Source organism: Hetaerina americana, unplaced genomic scaffold (assembly GCF_022747635.1).
Source record: "Hetaerina americana unplaced genomic scaffold, ioHetAmer1.1.p SCAF_5, whole genome shotgun sequence".
NCBI classification, from domain to species: Eukaryota; Metazoa; Arthropoda; class Insecta; order Odonata; family Calopterygidae; genus Hetaerina; species Hetaerina americana.
Genome location: NW_027287095.1, coordinates 7,183,931 through 7,192,511, shown reverse-complemented (window position 1 = coordinate 7,192,511; position 8,581 = coordinate 7,183,931). Strand labels below are relative to the sequence as shown.

Below are 8,581 nucleotides of genomic sequence, written 5' to 3'. Positions count from 1 at the left end.
AAAAACAACTTTAATTGATGCATCGCCAATAATAATTATTATTATAATTTACATTTCACTTATATCTGATTGGTTATCCGAGTAAAACCTGATTCTTGACGTATATTTGACGTACTTGGTGCAGAATTTGAATGGGGCGCGGCGGGACGTTCCCCGTTAGGATTACGTTTCTAGACGTGACGGCCTACTCGGTCGTCAGGTGTCGTCATTGTGCTTTCTAATCTAGCAGTTTGTCATTACTGATAAGAACTTAACAAATCTCAACGTAAATTACATATAAAGAAAATGTATGACTCCGTGGCGCAACGGTAGCGCGTCTGACTCCAGATCAGAAGGTTGCGTGTTCAAATCACGTCGGGGTCATTTTTTTCTGTAGTTATTTTCGCTAAACATATTTCAGCCATTTATCTAATGAATTGGGGGAAGTTTTTTCCCGTATTTCAATTAGAATACGTACTATACTTAATATTTTGAATAGTATTGATGTTTACGGGAATTACACTTCATCAAGTCTTTTGTTTGAGAGGGATTTCCTTGCGGTGGATTTCCGTAACTAGCGATGTGGTGGCGGTTAAGGAGACAGTCCGGTTAGGTGTATTTTGGCCTTGTTTCCGTTTCTGTCTTTAAATTTTTATCATATTTTTTTTCGAATAACAATTATTCTTGCCAATCGAAGAACACACGTCCATTTCGCGCGTCGACAAAATTTCTCAATACATTATTTACCCCTTCTATCCGGCTCGAAACGATCCCGCAAAGGTCAGATCGCGGCAAAATTGAATCTTATTAGGGACTTATAAATGCGCCCCGATCCGCTTCACTTCCGAATATTGCTCCTAGAAAGAACGCAGAATTTCTCTGGATTCGCGGTGCGTGGCGTCGTTTGTCCCTAGACGAGCTAGTATTCGTAGCTAGGAGAAACCCTCGTCACGTGCAACCATCTGCGTCACCTGAGGAACCACGCCAACTGGTATACACCACGAGAACAACAATCCAACATCTCCCTCCCATTTGACCCTGCGTCGTAAGGGAGACATTATACGCTGGGCATTGGAACTGCAACGACATAACCTGAAGCAATGCATTTGCAAAAGACAATGTTTTAGTGAGAGAATAATTGAGAAGGATAGAAAAAGAGCAAGAGTTTTAGGCGGGACGAAGTTACAATGAAGAGAAAAACAAGAACGTAGAGTAAATAAGATTAAGATCTCGAGATACGTATAAATAAATAGCCGTTATGATTCCACTCTAGCCCCCGCCACACGCCCTTGCGGCGGCTTGCGGGGTATTATGTAGATGTATAACCTAACAGGTATAATTATAATACTCATGAAATAAAGGGATGATAATTTTATGAAGCATATAGGAAAAGATTAACGTAATATAAAACAGCAATATTTTAAAAGCGCAGCCCTAATGACACTCGCAGGCAACAATTGAGACAACCAACGTTAAAGTCCACCTGCGGCGCTGTTGTATGGCGCCTCAGTGAATGCATTCAGAGGCATTCAACATCGACCATTATTAAACTGGACTGACAACCTTAATTCCGTAGTTTACCTATTTCTCGAACAATCGAAGGTCTCCTTCAGGGATTTGTGAGAGGGTGGGTATCACTATATTTCCCCGACCTTGTGTTACATTTAGTTTTCAGTTAACTTTGCCTTTTGCCGATCACGCTGTTTCCCATTTTGTTAACACCGAGGATAATAATTTAATACTCACTTGAGTTGAAAATCATTCCAGCCCCTGTCTCAGTCCCATCGTTGCCTCCAAGTGAAGCAGAGCTCGAGTATCTTGCGTTTTCCTCTCTGATTGACGCAATTACACGTGAGTTTGGTTTGCGATTCGTTCTCAATTCCAAATCGACCGTAAGTGTGACTGTGGTGTACAACAGCATCATTTTTACATTTCCATTAATTAAGTATTACAATGCCATTATTTGGACCATGTTCTACCTTATCCGATGTCTTTTTCATGTACATTTTTACTTGTGATGAATCGAAACATTCCCCTGGTGCCAAATATCCACATCCACAGCGCAATGGAATTATGGATTGCTTCTTCAAAATACCTTCAGAGAGCGACGATGGACGCATCATTTCTTCTGTCGCGTCGAGGTTTCTCCGTCTTTGTTCCTGTGGCATTGAGGACTAAAGTGGCAAATGGTTCTTCAGAACACTTCAAGGATTTGAAAAATAGTGTTTTGTTGATTTAAATTTCCTTCTAGACAACGTGCTCAGGGGGTTGAGTGTTACATAACATTTGTAATTGTGCAGCGAGTGATAGTGAATATTCTTCGGTGAGGCGATTTAAGTTTCCTGCCTGGTGAAAGGAGGGAAATGTGCTTCATCGCCGAAATAACGATAGGCATTTTGTTCTTCACTGTTCATTGGATTATTCAAAATTTCAAGTAAGTTTTTTTCCTTTCTTTGCTCACTCTCATCCGATACAAATAGCTACCCTTGTCATCCTTTTAGCCTGCATCCGCCGAAGTAATTTTTTTGTCGACTCGCCTATTTCCATATTAAGAATTCACTATCGCCCGTGTCATATCTCACCCGCTCTCGATAAGTGTCCTTTATGAAATGAATGGGGAAGAGATATATTTCGTAATAACCAATTTTCGGTGGAAAATTCTACATATTCATTGAATTGAATAATTGTTCTGTCGTACATTTGAAAATATCCGATGAATTAAATGTCTGCTATCGTTATTACTAGCGTGCGTTTAAGAGTTAAATTTGAGTATTTTTTGGTTATGTTATCCAAGAAAATCCTAAGCTGAAATGGAGATGTTTAGGATTCATTGACAAAGGACGTCTTTACATTTGATATGTTTATCATTCAATGTTCTTGTTTGAATCTTTATGAATGGTTAGTGGGTCTAATTATTTCGTACGGCTTCGGTGCCACTCGGAGGTACATTAAAATCACTTTACAATATTTAGACGGGTTCTGGTCCTTTCCTAGCATTCAATGGCAATTGTTTTTCGTCGTACAAATTTTCTGACAGTCAAGATTAGTTCCTTTCGCAATTATAAATAAAAATGCAACATCTTTTGCAACTGGAGCGAACATATTAATCTAATCAAAGCTTGGATGGTATTTTCAATTATTATTGCTTTTCCCGTCAAATTTGTTCCTTAGTTATTATTTCATTCTGAACCCAGGCGGGTCCTCTCAACTGGAAGTTTTATTAAATTGATCGAATTATTTATGTTATTGGTTACGAAGTGTTTTTTCTTTATGGAACGGTGTGTGTAGTATGTTATCAAAATATTTTTATTTTTCAGTATTTTTGTTGAATTTTTATGGGATAAATTATCAAAGTAAACGCTACCCACGGTCAGTTTCACCTGCACATTAGAAAACTCCAGTTGTGTGCTATCACCAAGTCTGATTTTGCAAACCAATTTTTGATTTAAAGAATACATTGAAAATATTTCGAATCTCTTGGTGGAGAAGGTTACTTGCCAATCTGAGTATGATTTGACGGTCTTCGGTGTGGAGAGATTCATTAAATGTTTGAATTCTAGTATGGAATATGAAATTATTTTTGTTTACCTCTGTGAACTTTGGTAAAAGCCAAAGCAAATTGTGTTTCAGATCAAATATTAGTGTGTTTTTCACACCCAAGCATTCTTTTTATTTAAAGTTTAAAATTTATCTATCCTAAATTTTTTTTATTATGCGTTTACATTTTTTCGTGGTGAATTTAAAAAATACTTTTTCAAGATTAAAATATGGAATCTCCAAATTGGACCTATTCGTAATTTAATCATAAAAATTTAAATCCAATTTAAGTTTTTTTGAACGTTCTACATTAGAAAGTGAAAGCAGGGATGGTTGCTAAATTTAACGGAAAGTGGGAGTGGTTACTTTTTAAACAACGACGCGCCATTGGTGGTTTCCAGTTGCAACCACCTTTCACTTTTGGGGGCGGGTGTCTTTGGCGAATGCAACGGCGGTTGCAGCCGGTGCGTTGGTCCTCCGGGGTATAAATACGAGTGGCTCGCTTCGAATGTTTACATTTTCTGCTCTGCTGTTGTCAGACGCTTAGAAGTGGTGATACCTGATCTTTTTCTTGCGTCTTGCAAATTAGATCCAATTCGCCCTGAGTGCATTCGGGGGTGCTTACCTGTTGCCCTACGACAACTCTGCTGCTTCGATTGGCGATGGATTCCTTCATCTCGTTGCTCTGCTTCATGAGAAGTCCAACGGACGATGACTCTCCCAGGTTCGACATGCTGGGGAGTCTCCCTCCGGAGGTGGCCGTCCACATATTGAGGTAATTACATCATTTTATGTTTTCCTGAAAATCTATAAATATTAATATCAGCATGCATATTTACTCTTTATAAATGTTATGTGTCTGACAACTTCAATACTGCTCTTTGCTTTCAAAATTTAGTTACCAATTACAATCAGGTATAATTCGCTATTTTTGTTGTAGTATTATAGTATTTAGACACACCGTAGATATGCTGTCGCTGATTAATAACATTAGTTGATGCTATTTCATTATATCTTTCTCTTTCATATTTCCTATCTATTATTATTATGTTTTAATATATTATAAAGTATTACTACTCGATAAACGTGTATATTCTGCCAGCGATGTTAATCACAACTCTCCCGCAAGCATTCGTCTTGCGAGATTCGAAGCTGCATTTAAAAAGAACTTGCACGCATTTTCGGATTTCCAATTTTTGGTTATTTATACGGTTTGACTGTAGACTTGTTTAGTATTTTCGAATGTTAAGTATTTGATATTTAGCGTAATGAAAACAACCCTATTTTATTTATCCTTCTAATTTCTTCAAATAAGGCTACACTCATAACAGAACTTCATGTTCAAAACAATTTTTAAAATTAGACAGTGTTATTTATATTTAATATCTCATAATATTAGGATGCTGGACCCTACCGCTTTGCTGACTAGTGCCCTCGTGAATAAGACGTGGCTCTCTTTGGTTCATTCGGACACCGTGTTGAGGTCTCACGTCCGTCAACACCTTCGTCGCTTGAGGAAGGAGAGCGCCAAGCCATTGAACATCAAGTTCCGAGGCCTCAGGAACCGTGGCCAGGCAGTCCGTGCCTTTGGTGCGGCGAACGAGAGCTTCGAGATGAAGGCGATGCCGAGCAAAAGAGGTGAATTATGCTCCCTGCTTGTTTAACATTTACATTACACTTTAGTGTTGAGATTTAGGTGCCTGTTCACACTTGGATGTTTTTATTTTACAAGCATTTCTCTTAATGTTTACAGTCGTGGCTCCTGAGGTGAATCGCCCAGCAGTTACCATCACCAAGGGCAAGCAGTCGAAAGTGAAGAAGGCAATCCGCAATGCCAAATCCACAACCCGTGTGGGTAAGTTTTGACGTGGTCGGTTTCTAATATCTCTAATTTTTTTTTCTTTAACCTTTGAACTTTTCATTTAACATTACATGTTAGCAAATTTTTGTAGAGTAAATTATATTTCGTAAGCTTCTGGCTTTATGGGACCTGACTTGGGTTCGGTTTTCATCTTGAATATTAGAGAAAGCATACTTTACTCATTCCTTATTTGATCTCTTTGCTTGACTATCTGTTTATTTTCAGTAAGTACATTTTAATTATTTAAGTGTGAGTAACTCCTTTTGTGACCAATTTTGACGTGTTATCCGCCCACTTTCAAGATTTACATATCTTTTCTCTTTCATTTTGTTCGTCTGTGAAGTTTTCTTTTTTATGTGGATAAGAACTTTTTAAATTACGGTATTTATTTGATTTACTCCTTCGTCTGATAAAATTGAACGTAAAATATATATGAGGCAATTTTAACAAATTCCTGTCAGGTGTTAATTATTTTCACATGATTAATCGGTAGTTATGACAGGTTTACTGACTGCTATGCAGTTTGATATGTTTGGTAAAGTAAATAGGTTTCGTCATGTCTGCACCCACTGAGTGGCAGTGTTTTTATTATGTGTTGTACAATTGCAGCTTTGGAGAGCTTTCTCGGCCTGCCTTCGAGCGTTGAGCATGGTGCCTCCAGATGTTCTTACCAGGTTGCCAGGAGTGTTTTCCGAGGAAATTCTTACGTGAGATCCGTTTCATTGAAAATGAGATTGTGACGTTTATGGAATTCTCCTCAACTGTGTATACGAACAGCATATTTGCCCTGTAGACATTGGGAAATAAAATTTGTTAAAATAGTCTTGCGTTTTCTTTTTATTTTTCTCCTATGATTAATATAGAAATGTTATTTCTCCACTTGTTTCGGTGCTAGATGCATGGCGGCCAGATAATTTTTGAAGTGTGTAGTTAAGTGTTGAAATGTTTATGTTCAGAAATTGGGACATCGGATTCCTAGAAATAGTTGATGTTGCCAGATATACTTCTAGGACGCCGAAGCGTTCGCTTTTTCCTTTTCATTAGCTATATTTTTTTTCAAATTTTTATTGATTCCCTCAGGCCATTGGCTCTATCGTATTTAGCGGTTTCAATGTTGTTACACGGGTTGTTTGTTAAGGATTTTTACATTCAATTGTTCCTTATTTTACTCCTCTGATTTCATACTTTCAACCTTTTTATATATTTCGATCCTTGATTGGTTTAATTTCTTTTGTTTTCTTTATAATTCATTTACATGCTTGCTCATTGGTTGGTTCAATTTGTGCTAACTACAACCTTGTGCTATCTGCAATGAATGCTGAGCATTTTTTAATTTTTTCGTCTATTACCTTTCTTTGGCCGTTGCACTACCTAAATTTTCTCATTTATCCATGTTTTTCTTGAAACTTGTTTCTCATTTTTTCAATAATGGCATTTTTTAATGACAACATAGTAGTCGATTCAGAAGTATCATTTATTTAACCAGGTATCTTTAAAATGTAATGACTAATTTTATTTGTAACCATGGACTATAATTACGTATCAAGCAATAGAAGCATAATTTAAATTTTTTCCAAGGAAAATATTTGTATTTTTAATTCGTTGGTGTGTGGCTAAACCCCATCACTTTTTTCGGAGCTTTTGGCTGCCTACTCGCATTTTGGGTACAGAAAAGACCCTGATCAAAATTTATGATGGCATTTATATCAGATGTTCCTTAGTAGCATATGATTTTTTCTCTTTTATAAATCTCGGTTCGAAGTTCCGTCTTGACCACGAATATCGTTCTTACTAGTACTCCTGTTAATTTTTATGAAACCTGTATCTAATTTACATATTATTTTTCCCAATTATTCATAAATGAATGGAAAACTTTCGTTTTACTCTTCCATTTACGATTGAAACCAAATCAAACTTCTACGGGGTGCTATTTTTTGTTTTTTGGTTCACTCCACTGAAAATCCTCGTAATATTTCAAATTTTTGCCTTCATTCTTCATGTAACTTATGTGACTAACAGTGGCAATGATTGACTTAATTTTTTATTTAGTTTCGTCTATCCCATTTATTCATTCTAACGTTCTATTTCTGCTATTTCAATCCAGCTATTCTAAATCGTTTGACTTTTCAATAGTTGTGGACATCGTCTTACTGTAGTCCGCTTTATATTTCCACCTGTGATGACAAGCATTTTTCCAAGATTAGATCTACAGTTTTATGACTAACCCCACTCTGAAGGAACAGGATTAAAAGTCATTTGCTAATTCATGAAATACATTAGGTTTGCGGATGATCAATTTTTAATATGCCTCTGATCTAAGAGGTACGGCGCAATGACATCGAAGTAAGGCCGTAATAACCGTACTGTCTCCTTATCCGCCACCACATCGTCTAGCTGGGGAAATCCACCGTAAGGGAATCGCTCTCAAACAAAAGCCTTGATTAAATGAAATCCTCGTAAATATCGATAATATTCAAAATATTAAGTATAGGACGAATTCTAAAAAGAAAGGTCGGAAGACGCGTTTTTACTATCAAACTAAAGGAAAAACTACCACCATTTCATAGGATAAATTACTGAAATTTGTTACGCGAAAATAACTACAGAAAAAATTATGACCCCGACGTGATTTGAACACGCAACCTTCTGATCTGGAGTCAGACGCGCTACCGTTGCGCCACGGAGTCACACTTTCCTTCTAAAAGTAATTTACGTAGACATGAGTTAAGTTCTTATCAATAATGGCAAACTGCTAGATTAGCGAGCGCAATGACAACACGCTACGCCGGTGCAGACCGTCACGTCAAGAATCGTCATCCAAGCGGGACTCCCGCCGCTCCACTCAAATTCTGCGTAAATTACATCAAGTGCACGTCAAGAATCAGCTATTACTCGGATCACCAATTAGATATCAGTGAAATGTAAATTATAATAATTGCTATTATTGGCGATGGACCAGTTGAAGTTGGTTTTTAATGTATACATGTTAAACAACTGTGAAAGTATGATTACATCAATGATGATGATGATTAGACCCGACCCTCCTCCACAAAACACAAGCTGATCAAAATTAAGTCTCTCTCATGCCCGCATAATTCCTTCCTCCTTTCACTCCGTCCGACATACCAATCCTGTTCCTACCCCTTCAACTTTTCCCTAATGTTCTCTGCTATATTACAACCGTCAACAACACAATGCCATCCA

General features: G+C 37.3%; 2 non-coding genes across 2 annotated transcripts; one reads left to right on the top strand and one right to left on the bottom strand.

The window, feature by feature from the left end:
• Positions 1 to 291: 291 nt before the first annotated feature.
• On the top strand, positions 292 to 363 carry TRNAW-CCA (transfer RNA tryptophan (anticodon CCA)). Its single transcript has one exon. It is a non-coding gene; the product is annotated as a tRNA-Trp (tRNA).
• Positions 364 to 7,992: 7,629 nt separating this feature from the next.
• Positions 7,993 to 8,064, bottom strand: TRNAW-CCA (transfer RNA tryptophan (anticodon CCA)). Its single transcript has one exon. It is a non-coding gene; the product is annotated as a tRNA-Trp (tRNA).
• Positions 8,065 to 8,581: the final 517 nt, after the last annotated feature.